This window comes from Lissotriton helveticus, chromosome 3_2 (genome assembly GCF_964261635.1).
Source record: "Lissotriton helveticus chromosome 3_2, aLisHel1.1, whole genome shotgun sequence".
Taxonomy (NCBI): domain Eukaryota; kingdom Metazoa; phylum Chordata; class Amphibia; order Caudata; family Salamandridae; genus Lissotriton; species Lissotriton helveticus.
The window spans coordinates 465,989,042-466,013,882 of NC_136062.1; the positions used below are offsets into that span (position 1 = coordinate 465,989,042).

The 24,841-nt window shown below is 43.7% G+C and overlaps 1 long non-coding RNA gene across 2 annotated transcripts in view; it reads left to right on the top strand.

Moving 5' to 3' along the window:
• LOC144826064 (uncharacterized) overlaps window positions 1-24,841 on the top strand; it is a 478,318-nt gene that overhangs the window by 445,044 nt on the left and 8,433 nt on the right. For both annotated transcript variants that reach the window (XR_013609680.1, XR_013609679.1), the window contains exon 5: window positions 17,480-17,589. This is a non-coding gene — a long non-coding RNA (uncharacterized LOC144826064). The remainder of the gene's footprint in view (window positions 1-17,479; window positions 17,590-24,841) is intronic.

A 24,841-nucleotide genomic window follows, 5' to 3' on the forward strand; every position in this document is an offset into this window, starting at 1 on the left:
ACAAGGAACAATTCTGTCTTCGCTACTGAGGTCATTTACAATCCTAAAGATTTCTTTAGATTTATTAGAAGCAGCGAGCACCTTTGTAGAAAAGTATAGGGTCTTAGCAGCCACTAAGGCTTTCTTGTAGTCCCTGCGAGCAGTGAGATAAAGTTGTCTTTCATCACTGGCATAACTATGCCTCCACTTCCTTTCAGACTGACGCAGAAGTAATTTTTGTGATTTGAGGTCCGTAGTGAACCATTTATGGGCTTCAGCCTGTCTAGCCCGGGAGTATTTAATGAGGGGCATGGATGTCACTAGCCGCTAGTAACCAGTTAGAAATACCTTTTTCCATCGAGTCGACATCAGCATTAATGTCAACAGAAGGGAGCCGTATGAATGAATGACAACCACAGAGTGGACCAGCAGAAGAGCAGGCTCTTCCACTAGACCACCAAGGATGAGGTGCAGGCAGGATCCTGTGGGTGGAGGAGGGTCTTGAACACCTATATGGGACACCAGAAGGCGCTGGGGGCAGTGGTTTAACAATGGAGCTGCACAAGGGTAGAGCAGTTATTCTGACCAGAAGGTCAGTGGCCTTGCTCGCCTTGTCGTGCAGTGGCTGCCATTAATTAGAGGTTGGGGGAGGGGGAACATCTGCGAGGTGGGAGGTGGGAGCAGGAACAGGCGGGGGCGGACGGGCACCAGTGGCAACAGCGGCGGGAAACCGGCAAACAGAGAAAACAGAGGCAAACAGAGAAGATGGGCACAAAAAAAGAAGAATCAAAAAGGCTAAGACAGAGAAAGACAGGAAATCAGAAAAGTAACAAAAAAAGGATGACAACCACAAAGCAGACTAACAGAAGAGAAGGCTCTTCCGCTGGACCACCAGGGATGTGGCGGGCCTCGAACACCTACCTGGGACTCTAGAGGGCACTTGGTGCAGAGTCTTAATGATGGAGCTTCACAAGTGGAGAGCAGTTACCCTGGCCAGGAGGTCAGTGGTCTTGTTCACCCTGTCACGCAGCGACTGCCATTAAGTAGGTGTCGGGGAGAGGGAGTAGCTGGGAGGTGGGAGTGGGAATACGCATGGGGGGGTAGAGATCCTTGGGGCAGAGATCCTTGGGGAAACAGTGGTGTGAAACAGAGGCAAACGGAGAAAACAGAGGCAAACAAAGAAAATGGGAAGAAAAAAGGCAGAATCAAAAAGGCAAACACCGAGTAAGAGAGGAAAGCAGAAAAGGAACAGAAAAGGCTGACAACACAGAATGGACCAGCAGAAAAGCAGGCTCTTCTACTGGACCACCAGGGATTAGGCGCAGGCAGGAGGGCCATGAACACCTACCTGGGACACCAGAAGGTGCTGGGGGAAGTGCCTTAACAACGGAGCAGTGCCAGGGGAGAGCAGTTACCCTGACCAGGAGGTCAGGTAGTATGACAATGAGCCCCTTCAGGCCTTGAGTGTTTTCAGTGAGAAGTTTCTCTTTGGAGAGGTTTTGCATAGAGTGAACACTGTTCTGAGTAGATACTGTTTAATAATCTGTAGTATATTCCTCCTGAGAGTTTGGCTGTCTACAAAAAGTGTTGGAAGTCTGCTCCCACCCAGCGGTTGGAAGCAGACATCTGTTGGGAGCAGACATAACTACCCTGCCCATGCTGCAGCAGATATGGAATGCAAATTTGCTCTCCCCCCACGGGAGATTTAAAAATGCCCCTGCGGGCAGGGAAACTAATCTGTATTGGGGGTGGGCTCTCTTGAACAGAAGAACCCTGGGGCCCATACTCATGCCCCCTCCCTGAGTGATTTATAAAAAATGGCGTACCGGCATTTAGCTTTTTATTTTCTGCAATCTTGCTGGAGTTCAACAGGATAACAGCAAAATGGGTGATTTAATTTTGCCCTCATGGGATCCTTTCATTGTCTCCCCCAAGTGGCCTAATTGGGCAGTTTGGCGTTACCCTGCCTCCTATCATTTTTTTAAAAAACAAAATACAAAACAGGAGAATAAACCCCTTAATCCTGTAATGGCTGTAAGCAATATTTTTCTTCCTTTTGCTGGCAGCCAATCAGAGCGTGTCTCCCATTGGAGCAAATTGGCAAAAGGAAAAAAAGCTCCATGGGCCAATCAGAATGCTTTTGTTTTTTTTATTTGGGTTTGAAGAATTCTTACAAGAGTCCCTTGAAACCAATCATCCTGATATACAATTATTTTTCTGCCTTAATTTCTCAAAAACTACTGAATTGACTTAAATCACATAAAAAAAAGATTGCTTTCTAGACCAAGATCTAGCTTCCTGGCACATTTGGTGTAATTCCGTTCAGCATCTAGTACCAAGCGGTATTAAAGGGGGGGCGTGGTTAGCAGCGGAGAGGATTGGCCGCGTTCTGAACCGGCTCCTCGACCCTCGCCCATAACTCTGATCGTACCTACTAGCTAATGCCAGAAAAACCCCACACATAAAGGGGTTCCCACCGCGGAGTTGCCTGGGCGCTGCCTCCTGGCCGCCTCCGAGCCCTTGCAGACGCTGCGAACCTCCGAGACCCGGCTGCTTCACTGGCTCAAAATGGCGACCAGGGCTGCCGACTACTGATGGCTCTGACTCCGGAGGGGACCCTGGGCATAGAGAACCGCCACTGCCGGAGTCGGGCGGTGTCGGAGCTACCGGGCCTGACTGCCTCCCATTGCGCGGCGCCTCCACCCCGCTGGGGTGCTTGAGAGCGGAGTACGACTGCGGACAACGGGACCCCCCCCAGCGCCCGAGGTGCCATCTACGCGAGTCCCCGGCTCTGGGCCTACCGCCGGGGACTGCTCTGTGCTGCTCACGCCTCTGCCGGCTGTTCCCACTGGCCACCGACTGTTGTCCAGACAGCCCGAGCCCACCGCTGATCCTCGTGAGGTGTGAGAGGACCCCACGGCACAGTGAAGTGCCCCATTTGACCGATTTGCCTGCCTCGAACTGCGGTGCTCTGCGGCCTACCTTGGACTCGTTAGGGGAGGTCCTTGCGACCGGGCTCACTAGGCCCACAAGACTTATCCTGGAGCGCCTGGTCCCCCCTCTCCCCCCACACTGCGAGGACCGGGATGTGCCCTCCGTGGAGAACATAACTTCCACTTCCACTACAAAGGTTGGCCTTGAATGATCGCTGCTCTATAGTCATCCCTGTGTCGTGGGGGCAGGTAGCCTTCCCACCTCCTCCTAAGGCGCTTTAGAGACAACGGACTTACCTGTGTTACCGCGGACCCATACTGCAGCCGGACTCTTGGACCGGGCCCCCCCTTACTCATATACACCGCCGGCCTGGGCCCTTAAGTGCGTAGGACGCTCTCGAGTGAGACTAGTTATCTACTGCTGGTTGGATGCACCTCTGCGAGCCCTAGGTCGCACACATTGCTTTGCTCCCTCTCCTCTGCCCCCACCCAGGCCGTAACCACCCCGGTGTTCTCGGCCGGTTGGGGAGAGTGACAACCTACCGACATTAAGGGGGTGAGGGTCCGCTTCAGCCGAAGATTTCCGGATCTACACCATCGGACTGCACTGGGCATATCGACGCCCCAATATGGCCTCCAATAAAGGCAACCGACCGACCACCCAGAGACTGATCAACAAACTCTCGTGGGGCTCTAAAGGAGATCCTAAGGAAGTGAACCCTGAGACTGCACCTAAATCTGCGACCCCCCTCCCCCAGCAACACATAGCCCCACACTGCAGGACGTGATGGAAGCGATAGCCGGAGTTCGCTCGTCGCTGGAGACCCGAATCGACTCGGTTAATATAGAGGTTACCCTACTGCGGACTGACCTACGTAAGATGGACTCCAAAGTGCGAGACATAGAGGTCAAAACCACGGCGCTCATAGATGATACCTCTACCCTCCAACAACAGGTGACCCAACTACAAAAACAACAAGCGCAAATGGGGGAGCTTCTGGACGACTATGAAGGACGCGCTAGGCGCAACAACCTCCGTATCTTAGGCGTTCCGGAACGAATGGAGGGGCCGACAACTGACCTGTTTGTTGAAAACCTAATCCAAAAACACCTCCAGCCAAAACAGCTGTCTAACTACTTCTCTATCGAGCGAGCGCATGGAGTCCCTGGGGGTAGGCCGAAGGTGGGCGCCCCCCGACCCATAATAGCCCGAGTGTTTAACTTTAGAGACAGAGACGTCATCCTTCAAACAGCTCGGGTGGGACCACCCCTACGACTGGAGAATGCCCAGATCACATTTTTTCCCAACTTTACGGTAAAGGTACAGGCTCGTAGACGCAGTTTCCTCAAAGTCAAAAAGGCACTTCGTGATAAAGACATTAAGTACGCTATGCTGTTTTCCGCCAAACTGCGTGTAGAGTCGGAAGGGAAAACCTGGTTCTTTTTGTCACCTGAGGAAGCATGGGACTGGCTAGAGGGGTGGCGTCAATCGGGCGCCACTCAGCGCCATCGCCGTAGATCGACCGAGCATGCCGATCCTGAATTACTCCCAGAAAGTCAAGATCTGTTTTCTGAGGGCAATCGAGTAGACTTGTGAATTTACCAACGGCCCGCTCATGTCCGATACCAGCTGAGACGTTGTCCTCAGACTCGCATGGCACGACTGAGGTCTTCCGGCCCTCCACGGATATAGTGGCTCTGTGTTCACCCATGCGGGCCGCATCGCTCTCATCTGCGGTCTGGGCGCCAGGGAGCGTCCAGGTTATGTCATCGTTTATTGTACTTTGTGAATATTATTGTTGATGTATCTCTATAGAAGCTGCATTTGGCTCAAATACTGGGCTACTTTTGGGCGAGGGCAATCATGGCTCTCCACACACCCCGTATATGTTTGGGAGGGCGACAGGCACTCTGCCTAGTTGGGGAGTGGATAGTTTAAAGTAGGGGGGCAGGGAGGAGGGATGATGTGGGAGGGAGGTGGGTAGTTGGGAAGTCTATTATGATTATGTTTTTGTTTTTGTTTACACGCTGCAGAGTTTTCTTGAACATGGGGCTTACTACGAGGCGATCCATGTCCTCACAGGGCATTCCACACTCGCCATTGGGACATACCTGGTCTCCTTTAGATTCCACCCTGGACTGATTCAGGTCCACTATTGGCTCTGGGAAACGCTTTGAGACCCAAGGGCCTATACGCTGTAAATATCTTCCATTCTTTAAACCACCATGACACCCCCCTGACTCAGTCTCTCACCCTCATGACATGGAATGTCAATGGCCTAGGCAGTAAAGTAATAAGGGGGATTGTCATGCACTATCTCAAACGCCACACTCTGGACCTGGTTCTCCTCCAAGAAACACACTTGATGGGTAATACATGTCAAGCACTACACCGGGGGTGTTACAAATTACTCGTACACTCAGGATTTACCTCCGGGTCCAGAGGAACAGGTATCCTTGTCCGTAAAAATGTTGCGCTAACGTGTACAAAGACATGCGCTGACCCACTTGGTCGCTTTGCTGTGGTAGAGGCCATCTGGGAGGGAAAACAGATAAATGTTATTCCAGTTTACATTCCTCCAACCTTGGGAATAGACGCATTGCGGACCTTGCATTGACTCATACTAGACCTCCCACAAGGACCCCTGCTTATTCGGGGTGACTTCAATATGACAATGAACGACGCTATCGATCGACACCCCCAGCGCACGTCACATAGACATAGCTCTGATCTCCTTGACTTCACGCAGGCAATGGGACTCGAAGACATATAGCGTTCGTTTCACCCGACTACTTCCTAATTCACACACTACTCTAATGCCCATAATAGAAGCTCTCGTATAGATTACCTTTTCTCCCCCACAACTGATATAGAGCTTTTTCGCCACCCTACGGGACTCCCCAGGGGAATCTCAGATCACTCTCCACTTCTCGTAGAATTTACATACCATCGCCAGAGATCCCGTGGTCCCATAATAATAACCCCTTGGCTTCTAAAAATCCCCGACATAAAGGACAGCTTGCTAGAACATACAGTATACTATTTCGCGGAAAATGTTGGGTCCGTGAAGTCGGCTGTAACCGTCTGGGAGGCCTATAAGGCTGTACTTAAAGGGAAGGCGTTAACTCTCAAGACTGGCTATATACACAAACAAAGTGAGCACCTAATCCAGGCCGAGGTAGACCTAGTACATCTGGAGTCGACCCACAACGCAAACCCCTCAGAAGAGACGGCAACCCGTCTCCGAGCGAAACAACTAGAATAAAAAGCACTAGCCTTGGAGAAGGCGCAAGCCAAGCTTCTAAAAACTCGCCACCGAGTGTATGAACTGGGGGATAGAGCAGGTAAAATGCTGGCATGGCTCGAAAAACGCAAGCAAGGCTCCAGATGGACCCTTTGGATGAATACGAAGGCGAGCGCACGGAGGAACAGGGAGGCCGTCTGAAAAACTACAGACTTCGCTACCCTGGACAACTAGACTATCAAGTGGAGGTGCATAATTGAAAGAGCACACCGCCACATCTAACCAATCCCGGGTTGGGTAACAAATAAATCCTGACTTTAGAGATCCTTTTCACCAAGAAACGGTGGTTCCTCCGTGCAAATGAGAAAACGCTGAGGCTAAAAATATAAGATACTCCAAAATATTTGTGTTTGTCCTGATGAAGTTGTAAAGATTGAAAGACACCGAAACGCCGCGTCGACTTCTTTGGAAATTTTAATTGTAATTGATTGAATGTGATACCTTTCATAAAAGGTTTTTTAGTTGGTTTTAAGTTTATCATTAGATTGTAACCCAGTTGGGAGCTTTGAATACATTTCAAAATTAATTTTATTCTGTTGTATGTGCCCATTACTTAATCACAGTGCATTTCTGTTGCTTGCATATATTGGATTGTTGTTCAGCTCACCTTTTGAATTGTGCAGAAACCCCTCAGGGATAGTTTTCCTCAGCAATCAGAGGCTGCTACGTACTACAGGGACTTTCTAGATACATGTCCAGATGGATCCCAGCACTGTCCGGAACCGGCAACTCTCCTATCACAGATCCCGGGGAGTTAGGGGAGGCCTTCGCTGCCCATCTAGAGGGAGTCTATACAGCCAGGGCGCACTATACTGCCGAGGAGTCTAGACTTCTCTTAAACGAAATGCGCTTACCCACACTTTCCGAGGCCGATGTGAAAGACTTTGAGGCAGACCTCACAACGGAAGAGATTGGAAATGCAATATTTGCCATAAAGTCAGGTAAAGCTATGGGTCCCAATGGTGTCCCCATTGAATTAAAGGCATGGCGGGTGAGATCATCCCTCACCTGAAAGCAATGTTTGAAGAGAGCTGTGACGCCGGACGCCTGCCGCTAGACCAACGGTTGGCATCAATAGTTGGAATCCACAAACCTAATAAACCAGCTACTGATTGCAGTTCTTACAGGCCGATCTCCCTCATTAATTCTGAGGTGAAGATTCTAGCAAAACTCCTCGCTACCAGACTTATGATAGTCCTCCCCTCCTTAATTCACGAGGATCAGTCGGGATTTCTCCCAGGCCGTAACACGGCGCTTAATCTCCGTAGGGTTCACAACGTATTGAGTAGAATACCATATCTCTAAGAAGATGCAGCTATCCTTTCCCTCGATGCCACACTCGCCTTCGACTCCATAGAATGGTCTTACCTTTTGAGGTCTTAATCCGTTATGGCTTTGGCCCGAACTTTATTCAATGGGTCCGATTGCTCTATACTGATCTCTGGGGTCAAGTTTTTGTCAACGGTCATACATCCAGACGATTCCCTCTACACAGGGGTACTAGGCAGGGATGTCCCCTATCCCCATTATTGTTCGCGCTCACCCTAGAGCCTTTGGCCCATTGGGTTCGAACTGACCACTCTATCCGAGGCCTTTGGTGGAATGACGATACAATTGACAAGATCTCACTATATGCAGACGATATTCTCGTCTACATCTCCTCCCCCAAATCCTCTATTAATAGTCTACTGCATGTCATCACCAATTTTGGCAAATACTCTGGCTCCTCCATTAATTGGTCCAAATCAGTACTATACGGGTTACATGGCCCACCCTCTCCTCTCCCGAGGGGGTATTCGATTGATGTGGCCCAAGATGGATTCAAATACCTTGGTTTCTTTGTCACCCCAGATCCCAAAGTCATCTATGATCGTAACCTAAAGGGCCCGCTACAAAGACTTCATAAGGACATATCGCATTGGAGATCGCTGCCCCTGTCTCTCCCAGACAGAGCAGCCCTTTTTAAAATGCTTGCACTTCCTCGCTTTCTGTACGCCTTGCAGAATTGCCCATTTCCCATTGCCGACTCATATTTTAATGCACTGGAAGGCGACCTCTGCCTCCTCCTATGGGATGGCGGCTCTCCCCGCATAGCTCTTCTTTTACTCACGCAGGGGTGGTACGACGGTGGTATTGCCCTGCCAAACATTCGGCTTTATTATTGGGCATCTCAAATGACTGCCACCAACTCTTGGCTATATGGTCCACCAACCAACCCTGCTTTCCATCTTGAATGATACCAGACGGGCCGCGAGGGCTACCTTGGTGCCTTATATGGTAAGCTTTCCCGCACTCGCTATGTAGGCCCGATGTCACAAACACTAGCAATCTGGCACCGAGCGAATAAGCGCCCCGGCTGGTCTGACACTCACACGTTAGCTAATCCACTCTGGGCCACACATACACTGGGCTCCCTCTGCCACTATCAGGGCTTCGACAAATGGGACTTGATCGGCATCTCTACCTTGGGAGACATGATTCATAAGGGCAAACTTCTGACGTTCATATAGCTCTAGAAGAAATATGATTTAGCCCACTCTGAAGCCTTCCGCTACCTCCAAATCAAACATGCCATACTCACTAATGTCCCTGATCTTTCTTCTCTCCCACACTCCTCACCCCTTGAGGATAGACTATTATCAGAACCTCTTCAGGCCAAGCCGATATCCTATACCTACCGCAAGCTAAGCAATAACATGCCTAACACCTTCCAACTCCTGAGAGACAAATGGCAGGGCGACATTGGGGCCTTGAAGGATGCTGAATGGCAGGCGGCACTGATGCCCCCGTGGGAGTCGGCTATCAATCACAGATTCAGGCTAATACAATTGAAGATATTACATAGAACATACATGTCTGCTTCTCTCCCAGCCAAAATTGGAAGGCGCGCAACCGACCTTTGTCTCCGTAACTGTGGGCTTGTCGGCACTTTTTACCACACTATCTGGGAATGCCCGATGATCCAAGACTTGTGGGAGCGTGCGACCCGTAAGATGTCTGATGCACTGGGAAAGCCTGTCCCGCTATCGCCTAAAGGTGGACTCCTTAATGTGTGGGACCCCACAGATCTCACTGCGCTGGAACGGCAATGGGTGGCTTTGGGCTTTCTCCTATTAAAGCGTGAAATAGCAATGCAATGGGGCTCACCAAATAAACCGCTCTTGATCAGATGGGTCGCTGCAATGGATACTTGTATGTTGTCCGAAAAAACTGTATACAAGGTCAGAGGATGTCCTGGGAGTTGGGATAAGAAATGGGGTCACTAGAATGTCTATAGAGGCGAGCTTTGTAGTTCCCCCTACAACTGATATGGCGATGACCAGGATTGGTCCTGCCCGCACTCGGACTAGTAATGCACAGCTGTAATGTATGCCTTCTATGTCAATGTGTGTGCTTAATAACTGCCAACTGATTATTTACTCTGCTTTTGTTCAATAAAATATAAAAAAAAAAATCTATTAAAAATGCTGGATATGTGCGGGTATTACACTCTATTTTCCTGCTTATATGTGCCCTCTGTGCGGTATGTGTGCAATGTTGCATTAGTGTCTGCTACACTGCGACAATACCATTGTATTAGGCCTGGCCCTTACAAGCGACCAGGACTCCAACATGCACTACGAATAGTTAAATTAGTTCGTTTGAACAATTTGGTCCAATCTTATCAGTGCATTTAATTAAAGTTTCAAATCATCGTCATTTTATATATACATATCAAAGATTATTTGCAAAAACAAATCATTGAATTTTCATGATCTCAAGACATAAATGAAATTTGATCAAAACACAACATTTTTAACACAATTCTTGTAAAAACCCAATGCATTTCGGGGCTTGAGCCCCTTCGTCAGGGGTCTGTTGACAAAAGAAAGAGTAAAAAGAGAAAGAAGAAAGAAAGAAAAAAAGGAAACGTCGGTTACTTTTGTTGTTTTTAGAGGATTCTATGCTTAATAATAGTCATAATTGAATAGTTTGTGCTGCCTATCTTACCTCGAATATGAAGTGTTTCAATCAATCTGGAGATACGTGATCTGCAGTTTCACTGCAGCTAATCTAAAATAAGAAATATATCTTTTTTAAGGAACTTCAACTACAGAAGAAACTATAACTGTAGGAAAAATGTGACTGTAAAAGAGAAGGCCGGGCTATCCACTTTTAGGTTCCCATACCTGAATCTGAATTGTTGGATACTCGTCTGTAAAAAATGAAAGTAAAAGGAATTGTTTACCCACTTCGAACTTGAGCATCACTGAGTTTGTTCGAAATTGTGACCGAGATATTTAAAAGGGGACCGGGGTGGGTTTTTACCTGCGAGCCGTTTTCCAATAGACCGTCGGTCTCGCTTTTCAAGTCAGCTCGTTTATAGCTGTGAAAACAGGAATGCCAGAAAACACATTAGGTCGGCGTTTTTCTATATCAAGCTTGATTGTTGGGGGCTTCAAGAACTGAACGGAAAGTACCAAGCTTACCGTTTTCAACAGTAGAACCACTTGTAACGGGATCTCGAGTCGTGGATGGCATTCGGGAAAAGTTTTCCTGTTTATAGTCCTTTTTCGAGTGCAGCTTGATAATAATAAAAAGAGGACTAACGTATTTCGATCTGTCGAGACGGCAGCCATTGTTGTGTCGTCACCTATCGGGTCTATATTACTCATTATTATTATTGTATTCCAATAGTATAGAAAAGAAAAGAAAGACAAACCATGCGTGTCCTAAAAAACATTTGACAATTTGAAAACAATTTAAGAAATGATATCCATCTCAAGACAATTATGATGTTATATGTGAATATGTAAAATTACACTATCACTCTGATATATGTGTGTGTACACAAGCATGATTATGTATAAGAACATGAAGTTTATCTGTGTGTTCATGATCCAAATGTGTACAGGTCTGTGTCACTGTAAATTAGAATTCGTGGATTAGAATCCCTTAAGTTCCTGTTTATATGTAACTTTCTATAAAAAACAGCTCATCTCCAATTTGTCATTCAATCCACTTGGGATCAGTGTCTGCAGTTTGCGTATCCAGAAGGTCTCTCTCTGGAGAAGACTTTTAACATTGTCTATTCCTAGTCGTTGCAGAATTTGTTCTACAATCTGGAATCTTAGTTGTGCTATAGTATGCCCAGCTTCCATCCAATGTTTAGCTATTGGTGAGGTGGAGTTCTTATTGCGAATTCGACTTTTGTGTTCTGAAAGCCGTAGTTTTAACTTTCTGTCCGTCTTGCCAATGTACAGTAGTCCACAAGGACATTTAATGGAGTAAACTACATGTTCCGAATTGCAGTTCGTGGTGTGCCTCAATTGAATTTTCTCTCCAGTACGTGGGTGCAATAGGATTTTACCTGGTATAACATTGTTGCAATTTTTGCAATTATAACATCGGGTGGTCCCTTTGTAGGTTTCACTTTGTTCAGAGTACAACTCATGTTGTGTTGGTTTATTCAGAAGCTCTTTCAAGTGTTGTGCTCTTTTATAGGCAAACAATGGTTTATCCACAAACAGTGTTCCAAAATCATTTTCAATCTGCAGTAATTCCCATCTTTTCTGTATTATTCTCTTGATATCACTCGAGGCATTCGAGTATTTAGATACAAACACCAATCTTTTACTTGCTTCTTTGGGTTTCTTTTGTAGCAAATCTGTTCTTGGAATAGTTTTAATCTTATCTAACTGAGCTTCCAATAATTTCTTAGGGTAGCCTCTATCTAAATATCTTTGTTTTTGTTCTTCCAAATTGTTTTCACAGATTGTATTGTCCGAGGATATTCTCTTTATCCTCATGAATTGTGACACAGGAAGGTTGTTAATTAGACTTGCGGGGTGGAAGCTTCCATATAGTAGTGCTGTGTTTTTGTCTGTTGCTTTTTTGTGAAGACTAGTACGTATGTTGTCTCACACTATTTCTACAACGACATCAAGAAATGGTAATGCTGTGGAGCTGATGTGGTGAGTGAATTTGATCCTTGAATGTGCTAAATTTAAACTGTTAATGTTTTGAATCAGTTCTGATGTAGATCGTCTCCAAATGATAAAAATATCATCTATGTATCTTTTGTAGTATACAATTCCTTCCTGCCAAGTGATGTCCTCCAATATGTAGTCTAGTTCAAACTTAGCCATGAAGATATTCGCATATATACAAGCTCCAGGGAATCCCATCGCCGTTCCAGTGAGCTGGATGTAGTATTCATTCAACCATGAGAAATAACTATTTTCTAGACAGAATTCCAACAGTTGCAGGATCATGCATTTGAGACCCTCTGGTTTATCATGTCTGAGCAATGCCCATTCCATGGCTTCCAGTCCTTATTTGTGTGGGATTGATGTGTACAAAGACGTGACGTCTAGTGTACACAAGATCCAGTCTTTACATCCTTCAGTTTCGATTGTTGAGAGGCTCCTCAGAAATTCTGATGTATCTTCTAGGTATGTTGGCCACTGGCGTATGAATGACTGCATATGCGCATCAATGAATATCCCTAAGTTTTCAAAAATGGATGAACATCCAGACAATGGGTCTGAATGGAGGATTCCGTAAATCCTTATGAATTTTAGGCAAAAAATACATCTTTGGTCTCCTGGGAAAAACTTGTTTCAGATAACGTTTGGTTGTGTTAATCCAACTCAATTCTTCAGCTTTTTCGAGGATATTATCCAATAGTGACACAATTCCTACAGTCGGATCTTGATCCAGTTTTGCGTATGTGTTGTCATCCTGGACATGTTCATTGCCCTTTTGTGTGTAGAAGTCAGCGTCCATTAAGACTAATCTTCCTCCCTTGTCCGCCTTTTGGATTACTATTGATTTGTTTTTTGCCAAGGCTTGTAGAGCACTGTGTTCAGCTCGAGTTAAGTTGTTAAGTTTACTCCTGTATTGAATCTTGCTCATATCCGCTTTTACCAGAGCTTCGAAAGTATCGAGGCTTTTGTGGGAGACCGGAGTTAAAAAGGTACTTTTAGGTTTGAACTTAATCATGGAATTGTCTTCTGTTTCAATGGGATTGACTATTGTGAAGAAATATTTTATTCGCAGGATCCTCATGAATTTGAAAAAAGCTACTTCTGAAAACAGAAGTAGCTTTTTTCAAAATCATGAGGATCCTGCGACTAAAATATTTCCTCACAATAGTCAATCCCATTGAAACAGAAGACAATTCCATGATTAAGTTCAAACCTAAAAGTACCTTTTTAGCTCCGGTCTCCCACAAAAGCCTCAAACAGAAGTTGCTTTTTTCAAATTCATGAGGACACACCACGAACTGCAATTCGGAACATGTAGTTTACTCCATTAAATGTCCTTGTGGACTACTGTACATTGGCAAGACAGACAGAAAGTTAAAACTACGGCTTTCAGAACACAAAAGTCGAATTCGCAATAAGAACTTCACCTCACCAATAGCTAAACATTGGATGGAAGCTGGGCATACTATAGCACAACTAAGATTCCAGATTGTAGAACAAATTCTGCAACGACTAGGAATAGACAATGTTAAAAGTCTTCTCCAGAGAGAGACCTTCTGGATACGCAAACTGCAGACACTGATCCCAAGTGGATTGAATGACAAATTGGCGATGAGCTGTTTTTTATAGAAAGTTACATATAAACAGGAACTTAAGGGATTCTAATCCACGAATTCTAATTTACAGTGACACAGACCTGTACACATTTGGATCATGAACACACAGATAAAATTCATGTTCTTATACATAATCATGCTCGTGTACACACACATATATCATCAGAGTGATAGTGTAATTTTACATATTCACATATAACATCGTAATTGTCTTGAGATGGATATCATTTCTTAAATTGTTTTCAAATTGTCAAATGTTTTTTAGGACACGCATGGTTTGTCTCTTTCTTTTCTTTTCTTTTCTTTTCTTTTCTATACTATTGGAATACAATAATAATAACGAGTAATATAGACCCGATAGGTTGACAACACAACAATGGCTGCCGTCTCGACAGAGCGAAATACGTTAGTCCTCTTTTTATTATTATCAAGCTGTTAGAGGTAGTGCGGTTGCACTCGAAAAAGGACTATAAACAGGAAAACTTTTCCCGAATGCCATTCACGACTCGAGATCCCGTTACGAGTGGTTCTACTGTTGAAAACGGTAAGCTTGGTACTTTCCGTTCAGTTCTTGAAGCCCCCAACAATCAAGCTTTATATAGAAAAACGCCGACCTAATGTGTTTTCTGGCATTCCTGTTTTCACAGCTATAAATGAGCTGACTTGAAAAGCGAGTCCGACGGTCTATTGGAAAATGGCTCGCAGGTAAAAACCCACCCCGGTCCCCTTTTAAATATCTCGGTCACAATTTCGAACAAACTCAGTGATGCTCAAGTGTATTTTCTCCCATTTTTTTCTCTAAGGCAACCCACATAAAGCGTAAGCATAACGAAGACAGGTGAGTACTAGACACCTATAGACTAACCATGCTTTGTAATTGGTTCAGTTCGAAGTGGGTAAACAATTCCTTTTACTTTCATTTTTTACAGACGAGTATCCAACAATTCAGATTCAGGTATGGGAACCTAAAAGTGGATAGCCCTGCCTTCTTTTACAGTCACATTTTTCCTACAGTTATAGTTTCTTCTGTAGTTGAAGTTCCTTAAAAAATATATATTTCTTATTTTAGATTAGCTGCAGTGAAACTGCAGATCACGTATCTCCAGATTGATTGAAACACCTCATATTCGAGGTAAGATAGGCAGCACAAACTATTCAATTATGACTATTAAGCATAGAATCCTCAAAAAACAACAAAAGTAACTGTTTCCTTTTTTTCTTTCTTCTTTCTCTTTTTACTCTTTCTTTTGTCAACAGACACCTGACGAAGGGGCTCAAGCCCCGAAATGCATTGGGTTTTTACAAGAATTGTGTTAAAAATGTTGTGTTTTGATCAAATTTCATTTATGTCTTGAGATCATGAAAATTCAAAGATTTGTTTTTGCAAATAATCTTTGATATGTATATATAAAATGACGATGATTTTAAACTTTAATTAAATGCACTGATAAGATTGCACCAAATTGTTCAAACGTACTAATTTAACTATTCGTAGTGCATGTTGGAGTCCTGGTCGCTTGTAAGGGCCAGGCCTAGTACAATGGTATTAAAAATGCTGGGGCAATTTTTGTTTTAGGACCCCCCCCCCCCCCTTATTTTTTCTCAGCTGCCGCTTGACGAATCACTCCAAAACTTACCAGGCACAATTCAGGCAAAAACAAAAAACGTTTTGGAAATTTTCATGGAGATTCATCCAATGGCACCAAAATTATTAGCAAAATAAAAAAGGTATGCTGACCTAACTATAATTATAGGTACACCGTGAATGTACCTATATTCACTGAAAAAAACAAAGGTTGAAGTAACGTTCTGGTCATGTGAAATGTTCAGTAACAACATAGTGATTTATACAAAAAAATCCAGAAATTCACCAGTTATAATTATCTCAAGCATGTATAACCCATACCCTTCAGTAATTATAATTTGCGTCCCCACCATCCACAGTTTTGTGATCAATAATTTCACTGCAAATGTTAGTGATATTTCAATGATTTCCTAGCAGATGTTGTGAGTGATAAAATATGCGAGGTAATTAGCAGTGCATGGCAAGGGCATGAGTTATAGTTACCTTAGGACACAAGTTATAGTTACTTGAGATAACTATAACTGTTAAATTTCCATTTTTTTGTGTGTTATAAACATTGTTGTCCCTGAACATTTCACCTAACTACAATGTTACTTTAACCTTTGTTTATTTCATTGAATTTTTGCCCCCCTCCCCCAAATTATTAGATTGGGCCTCGAGTATGGAGTCCCCAGGTCTATAAATGGCCTGATACATACCATATACTTCGCACCCCAGGGAATGGGGTCCCTAGGACCGAAAACGGGTCGCAGGAGCCCAAAAAAATAAAATATTACACACAATCTTTGTCAGGGTGAATCACAAAAACGCTCAAAATAAACCTGTGCTTAACCCTCTGGTAGCTTGACACAAAAGCAGTCAGGCTCAACTTATAGGCCATGTGTTGTATAAAATATAGTTATGTCCCGGTCATACATTAAAAACCACAGTTTGTGACTTTTGATAAATATGCCCCTCCAGTTATACAAAGGAAACCAATGTTAGTATTACAGAATAAAATAGTCAGAAGGCTTAGATATGAAGATGGATGAGGTGGGCATACGGAAATTCTGTTGTACATCAAGATCTAATTTGCATAGTGAAGGTATGAGTTGATAAAAGTAAACAAAAGATGTTCACAAGTTCAAATGACACGAAGGATAACTCTGATACACAGTTTACTTGCTTTTCAAACATGTAGATATTTTTTTGTTCATATTTAGTACTTCTTTAAAAAAAAAAAGACAAAGCTGGGTGAGTGTAAAATGTCCTCAGAACACCAACATTTAGAGTTGACAGAAAACATTGGCCTAATTGGCCTATATCATTTACTGAATTATGTAGCAATGAAGATTTAAATGATTGTGACACGTTTACATGGAGACAGCCATCAAGCAAACCTTTAAGAACCCTTGTGTTTTCTTAAAATATCTACAGCAAACAAAAGTATTTGATTGTTGTATGTGCACAGTATATTGTTCACCACAAGGGACCATGCGAAAATGGATAATCGGGAGCTGTCAGTTTTAAATATGATCAGCCTTATTGAAGATCCATGTTACTTAGAACACTGATTCAGGTAAATATGGCTCTCGAAGTGGGAGAGAGTTACTGTCCTTATTATATTTGGCTGAAATGTTGTAATTAAATAAAGTTATTTTGGTAATATTTAAATCTGACATCCGTGCTTTAAGTACTATATGTGAAGCAGTGTCAAAAGCCACAGAGACTTCTAGTAGGATCATTGGGGTGAATTCTTTGAGAACAAACTTGCATCTTCGTTTGTGCATCATCGTCAGAAATGTAGATCTGATGCACTGTAACCGGTATACACCTGATTGAGAATGGTCTGGAAAGAGGCCATATTACATTTATTAATTATGATTAAATACCAATAGCCTATCAAGCATTTATTTTGAAAGCCATACGAAGTAGAAATATAAATAATAGAAGGATTGAACAATGTATATAAAAAAATATTCACATGCATTAAATGAAAAACTAACTAATTGTACTACATTTCCAATGTAACTGAACCCTCGAGCTCGCAGGGTACAACTGACTACAAGCTACGGCAAGAGGCTTTCAAAGATTGTCTAATCTATATCTGCAGGCAAGAGAGCAACAAAGACAGACTCCAGCAAGAGTAACTCAACCACCACCACCATCACCACCAGCAGCAGCAGCACAACAGCAACCTCATAGAGCATGAATAAGACGAAGGTAAAGTAACAGAAATAAAAAATTCAATAAGATTCTGGGAATATGTGGTAAAATAGTCATCAAATGTAACTAGATAAATTGAACAAGTAATAACTAATTTAATAGGTTGCACCAAAGAGCTTTATCTGATTGTGCAACAAAATAAAAAATTATAATTTTTGGGACATTTATCTTTTTTATGACCTGGTTGTTAGTGACGGGTTAGTTATGGGTTAGTTCTCATATATTCTGTAATTCTTGGTTTAGGATAATATACTTTGATTGGTGATTGTATGTCTTAGTATAGTTTCTTTACATTTTTGTAAAGGGATGAGGGAGGGAGTTATTTTTAGTTAGTGTAACTTTTTTATACATATAAAAATAGTTTTACTTTAAAAAAGTAGAATATTGGCTTATTTTTTAAATAATGTAAAGTATGTTACATGTGGAGAGTAATACATTAAAAATAAAGCAATATACATTTTTAAATAGTATGACGTTATGCATACAGTGTGCATTCTGGGAGTAGGGGTAGGAGGTACATGCACATGATGCCAGCTCCAAATGAGCCTTAGGACACACACATTTACCGTTACTCGCCACACACATACACACAAATGTACAGTGCTGCAAACAGACTCCGCCATAGGTACAGCAAAAATAGTAGAGAAGCATCTGGGTTTGAAAGTCATGCATCGCAAACTGTCCTCAACTTTCTGGTGCTGAGTAAACTCATGTGCTTTATTGGGCTATCATCTTTCTCCCGGTGCTCCTACTTGCCCCCTCATCAGGGTTGCAGCCTCCCCAGTCTAAACGCTTTTAACCTCCTCAGAGCCATTTTTCCCTCTTAGTTCTAGCTCACTGAGGGTCACAATGTCCTTCCTAAGTGTCCTGCATGTCTATCTGTGTCAGTTCCTCTACACCCAAGCAACACAACACCACCTTTATGCTCATATCACTGATACTTCACACATCCTCCTCCAACCAGTGTTGCTGTAACTTCCTTCTTTGATTCTTTCACTCCTGGGTCCCTCCATATGGAAGACCCTCCAACTTTAAATCAGCTGGACCTCTGGTCAAACGCTTTGCAAAAGGCATTGAAGCTTATAGGGGACCATCCTATTGCTGTCTCCATTTGAAATCTATTGACTACCCCTGCCACTCAGTGGTATTCTGGTCAGGAAGACAACTAGCTGCTGCCTCCTACTGACCTGACAAAGCCTAAGAGTCCACCCATCCTGCATAGTGACATGGCACAAAATGATGGGGCACCCTGCAGAACGTGATGAGGGGGCAATGAGTCTTCAGTATCTCACAGATATTCATATGCTTTGGGGTGCATTGTTGCCCCCTGAAAGTTTTGGGGCTCTGTGTTTTTCGATGCAGACGCAACCACTTGCATTTTGAAGAGGTGTGGAGATCCCCCTGCAGGTGGGTGCAGTGAGTCACCCTCCTGCAGTAAGGGTGTGGGGGGGGTGCTTGTGGCACCCTTTTTCCCACTCCCTGAAGGATGTCCGCTGGGGACACACTGACAGTGCATCTCCTTTTTGTGGAGCACTGTCAGTGTGCCTTTCAAAGACATGTTTGCCTCTGGGCCCGCATCAGTAATACGGCACGGGCACAGAGGCAAAATGATTCCCTAAATGCCTCTATGCAAATGAACTGTAGCAAGTGAACCAGTGGTATTTGTATTACAGATGCCTGCGACCCCTTCTGTATTACCATAGTGCCCCAGAGGTTCACAAAGTGGGTGCACATTCTGTTTCATTTCAGGGTAACTATGGGTAATGCAGCCCCAGGTCTCCAAAGATGAAGAGAGAAAAAAAGGCAACCAAACAGACATTTCACACAAGTCATCATTTATCATAACATTTCATGAGTACCCTAAGAGTATTTAACCCTCCCATAAGTCCTTTAGGCCTGTAAGTGCATATTACAATGGAGGTGTGGCTCTGACTATTGGCCAGGTCCTTTATACCCTCTATTATTAGGGCTTGTGGTATGGGCTCTGGGAGTGTACAAATGTCGATGGGTTGGATTTTCATTTGTGTTCCAGGGATACCGTCTGTCTCTGTTTGATTCTCCTCCTGGAGTGAGCTGAGTGTCTGCCTCATCCTCCACTAGATGTGCCCTGAGTGTGCCTCATACGTCTCTGGGTCTAGAGGTAGAGGGTGCAGTGAAGCATATGTTTCCATTCTATCACTGCCTGTGGCTACATCTTTCATCCAATTGTCTACTTTGGTAATGGTGCCCCATACCAATACAGGCAATTCTGCATTCAACCAGTGATGTAGCAATCACGGTAAACCATTTAACCCATCGTGAAATACGTTTAACACAGGCCAATAGAGCAGTTAATGGCTACAAATCATCATAATCAAATAAATTTATTCGGTTATTTGTTTCAACCATCAAAGTGTACACAAATATAAAAATCATCACTTTACAATCTAAAAATATAAAAAAATAAGAATACATTTCTGGTACTTAATTAAAATATGCAATAAAAAGGTAGTTGGTAAAAACCACATAAAAATGCATAAAAGACAACTTCAGTACAACCTTCCAGTTAATAACTGCGCCACTTACGAGGACAATAAAAGGAGGAGGAGATCAAATGCAATACACAATACATTAATTTCATTGTCCAGCATATCACAATCGGGAACATCTAATATTGCAATGCAACATGAGGTAAAAGCTTCTACCGAGTTATCCAGAAGGCAGATAAAAAGCGACTAACGACAAAAACTATTGGCCCAGATACATCCTTTTTTAAGATTCTGTATGCAAGCTGATATTGCCTGACACCAAGGTTTAAACAAGTAGGTTTTATCCATCTTCTGTGTGTCTGTTTGTATTTAGGGCAAAAGAAAAGTACATGTTCTTCGGTCTCTTTGGCTCTAGTGCAGACAGGACAAGAATCTATCAGGTTGCAATATCTGAATCTGATATATAAACTTTTAGCAAGGAAGTGCAAGATTTATTCCAAAAAGTGTTCAAATTGCAAAGATGATTGAACAGTTAAAAATGTTGATGTTAGCTGACCATTAACTGATTTAGTAGCATAATGCTCCTCCACCACCGCCCAGTACCTGGCTTTTAGTTTCAGTAAATCACCACTTTGCGGCCTTGTTTGGGCGTTCCCATAGATCCAACATGTTCATCAATTTGCACCAATCTGCAATATATTTAAACCACTGTAATTTTTTTGCACCACTGATCATCAATACCTCCATCATAGAGTTACGATAGTCAGTGAGCTGAGGGGTTGTCCACAATCGCAACCAATAGGTCAGGGGTTTCAGAGCAGCCATGTCACCTATTCTCTTCATCCCTAGATCACAAAATAGGGGGACTAACGGGGAGGTACTAAGTACCAAAATGAGTGACCTGGCAAAGATGTTTTCACAGATCATTAGTTTATTTAGACCTGTATGGCCCTATATCTCTGCTCCACACAGCGCTCCACTTTGGGCATTGGCACGATAAACTTCAAGTGCTAGGATTAGGGATTGAATGTATGACTGCTTATGGAATCTTAGTATTGATTTAGATCTATGATATAAGACAAGATAGCTCTTGTCTAACTGTTGTTCCCATCTAAGTGACTCACCCAGCCTTATGCCAAGGTAATCAAAATGCTTTACTCGCCCAAGAGGTTCACATGCAATCCTGATGTCACATAGTCCCCCCGCACTTTCCCAAACACCATGTATTTTGTTTTAGTAGTGTTGAGTTCCAAACTCCTGTCCCTGCAAAAATCTAAAAATGTATCCATTAGGATTTGCAGACCTATAAGTGTTGTGGTGATAGTAAAGAATAATCTATGAAGAGTAGGATTGGGACTTTTGCACTATTCGGTGAGGGGGAATCGTTCCTGGAGTCCATCAATCTGCTCGTCACATCATTATTTAACAAATCATGTAAGATAGTTTACATGATCCTACACCATTATACTAGGATATGGGTATGGGACATGGCCATGTGAATAATCCCTGCATGTACTGCCTGGCACCGCAGGCAGGTATGGGGCCCTGATGGATCAGGTGTAAATTATTTATGATGCAAACAGGAAGCAGTTTAAGTCTATCATTCGGGGAGACCTTCTTGGTTTGTATCCAACAATATTTCCATTTTGCCTTATTCAGCACCATTCCGATTTCTGCTTCCCAGGCCTGTCTGATGTGAGTGGAGCCATATTTTCTAGCTGCTGTGAACATTGTGTATAATTCAGAAACCCATGTTATGGAATCTGGGGAACTGATAACCTGGGTTAATAGTCTGAATTGCAGTGGTTCCTCAAAGAACCCTGGAATTCTTTACCAGATAGTGTATTAGTATAATGTGTGAAACTTCCACTCAACATACAAGTAGCTCAGAGTTGTCAATCGAGCCCTGTACTAAGCCTGCACCACAATGTGTTGTTTGATGAATGGGAGAAAGGGTTTGTGACAAGGTTCTGTGGGCAATAGATACCTGGGTTCAAAGATGTGCTCAGAAGACCACTATCAGTGCCTTCAAATTTTAATGTGCAGAAACCACCTCATGCCTTTCTTCCACCCCCCATATGCGCTCTACCTCTTTACCTCCTTGTTGCAGTGACAAACCTCACTGCTTTCTCCCTTGTCACTTGTGTCTCTGTCTTTCTATTCGTGCTTCGTCCCCATTTTCTGTTTTTTCCTCTCTTGCTCCGGATCAAAGACTGTTGAGAAAAATAGGTGCCGGCCTATACAACGGCAATATTGACATAGCAAGTGAAAGATAGAAGTAATTACAGAATAGTGGCCCTCAGGCGCCAGGCTCCGATTACACTGTACCTGCTGCACTAATGCTTCACTCATGGAAGGCAGTGTGGTTTTTTCCATTGTTTGTGTTGATGGACTGATGACTTTATCTCCAGAAGGCTACAGCTTCCTTCATCCCACTTGCCCTTTACCTCTTTCCTTCTGCCTGATGTAACTAGAGGAGCTTTAATACCATCACTCAATGCATCTGCTCTCATTCCAGAAAGCAAATAGCTTGTGCATGCCGGAGACATAGCTGTGAAATCTGGCTGCAGTGTCATGATATGTAAGGACAACAGCTGCGTTTGGCCCAAATCCAGCGATGGGATTGTGAAAGTGCCCTACACTCTCAGCGGTTTGAGTGGGTGTCTGATGTGGTGATGGAGGTTGTTTCTTGGAGAAGTAGTTAAACTGCTTGGTCTATCTGCCCTCATTTCTCCCTTCTTACAAACTCGCAATTCCTCTACAGGCTATAGCGAAGTTGCTAGCATCACTGATGCTATCTCAGAATGTACCGCATTGATCTGCATCCGCTTTGTGGACCAGGCCATGGAAACCGACTACCTTCACATTGCACATGGAGATGGGTAAAGAAAGGGCCTGCTTCTGGCTCACCCCCAAGAAAGCATCATCAGTGTGTAGCCGCTATCTCACCTGGGTGATCCAGCGCTCAGTCCTGCATGGTTGCCATGGGGTCGTTAAAATGAAGGTCCAATATTAGAGTATCATCAGTGATGGTGGGTCCTTGGCCCGGTAGGGACCAGTGTGTGATTCTGGACATACACAATCAACACTCTTCATAACAAACTCTTGTTATAGCGCAGTCTTAGTTTACACACCACAAGTCTCAAATCATTGCCATGCCACTATTACATGGATGCCCAAGTTCTGCATCTTATCACAGCCCATGGAAGAATTGATACATTGATTAATCATAGATATAGATCTGGAAAGCAGTGCAGATAGAAACATGCCCTGATACTTAGGATAGATTTGCAGTGTCTGCCGGTCCATAACTAGGTTGGTGAGCTGTTTAGGAGTGATAGTTAAGGTGGTAGATATTGACACCACAGCTTATCCTATAGACACATAGTTTGTCATCATTCCTCTGCTTACTTTGAGGAACCCATAAGTAACTTAGTTTGATGCTTAGTGGTATACATACCAAAGAGAATAGGTAGTTGTAGTCACCACTAAATCTAGAAAGAGAAAGACAGACTACTGTACAATTGTGTCGGTAATCTTGAAAAAAGTATAAGGGGCATATTTATGGGCGCCTTTGTGTTGCTCTTGCACAACGCAGAGTGGTGCAGGAGTGACGCAATATAAAAATGAGATTGATGAGGCTACCTTGTGTGGCCATGAGTAGCTTCATAAATCTTGAGTAATGCAATGCAGAACAAATTTCTGCGCTGATTTACTGTGGGCCAGGGAGGAGTTTCCATTGGCGTTGCGTGGGTGTTCCCACACAACATCCATGGATTTTGAAGCATTCACAGATTTACCAGAAGTTGTAAACCTGGAAATGCACCTAAAACCTATGCCTCCCCAGCTTAGGCGTACCAAGGAGAAAGATATTTATATGCATTCTGCATCACACATGGAAAGAGGAAAACGCTTCAGGGTATTGCTTTGGTGCAAAAAAGTGCTCCATCGTTCTAAAAACAATCTTCTTTACAACAAAGGCACCCTTGCACCAGAGTGCAAGGGTGCATGTTGGTGCTAGGCTCCCAAAAGGGTACCAGCGCCGGAGAAAGGTGGGAATGTGCTGTATTAACTTAAATACTGTACCTCCCTGCCCTTTCCCACTCACACAGTGGAGAACAGCAAGTTGAACTGCTGCCCTGCACTGCGTGTCTGGCCATAAATGTGGCCCTACATTCATAGGTTTACATGCAGAGGAAAGCAGTGTTGTTTTTCCATACATAGCATTTCATAAAAGCAAGGTCAGCAGCAGCATGGCAGGTAAAAGCTTCAGTAGGGCCTTCTGACTTGTTCATATCCAAGAAGAAGATGGCCGCACTCAGCTCCACCCACATCTGCAGAGACCATAAAGGTCCACTGGGATCCATGTCCACAAAGTTTCCAGGGGCTGCAGGACAGCTCCAGCTTCTGTTCACAAAGCTGGGAGTAGCCAGGCTGTTCACCGACAATCTTTGTCAGTACAGTGCATCTTTGCAAGTTCAAGCAGTGAGAAATTAGGTGGGGATAAGAGTTTAACTTATCTGAGAGGAGTCTGGAAAGGCCATCATCTCACTGCATTGTATAGGTCGCTGTTTAGGCGCAGATGTGTATGGGGAGGGCTGCTACACTTTCCATGTGGCTGCTCTAGTGGGAACATTTGTGATTTCCCTTCAGGTTCTGAATCAAAGAGCAGCAGAGGAAGAAATGGGAGTTGGGGTGGAGTCCTCTGTGTAAGAATGGCATGTTCAATCCTAAAACTGACACTCTTCAAGAAGAAATATTAGCGGTCGGCTATGTGTCAC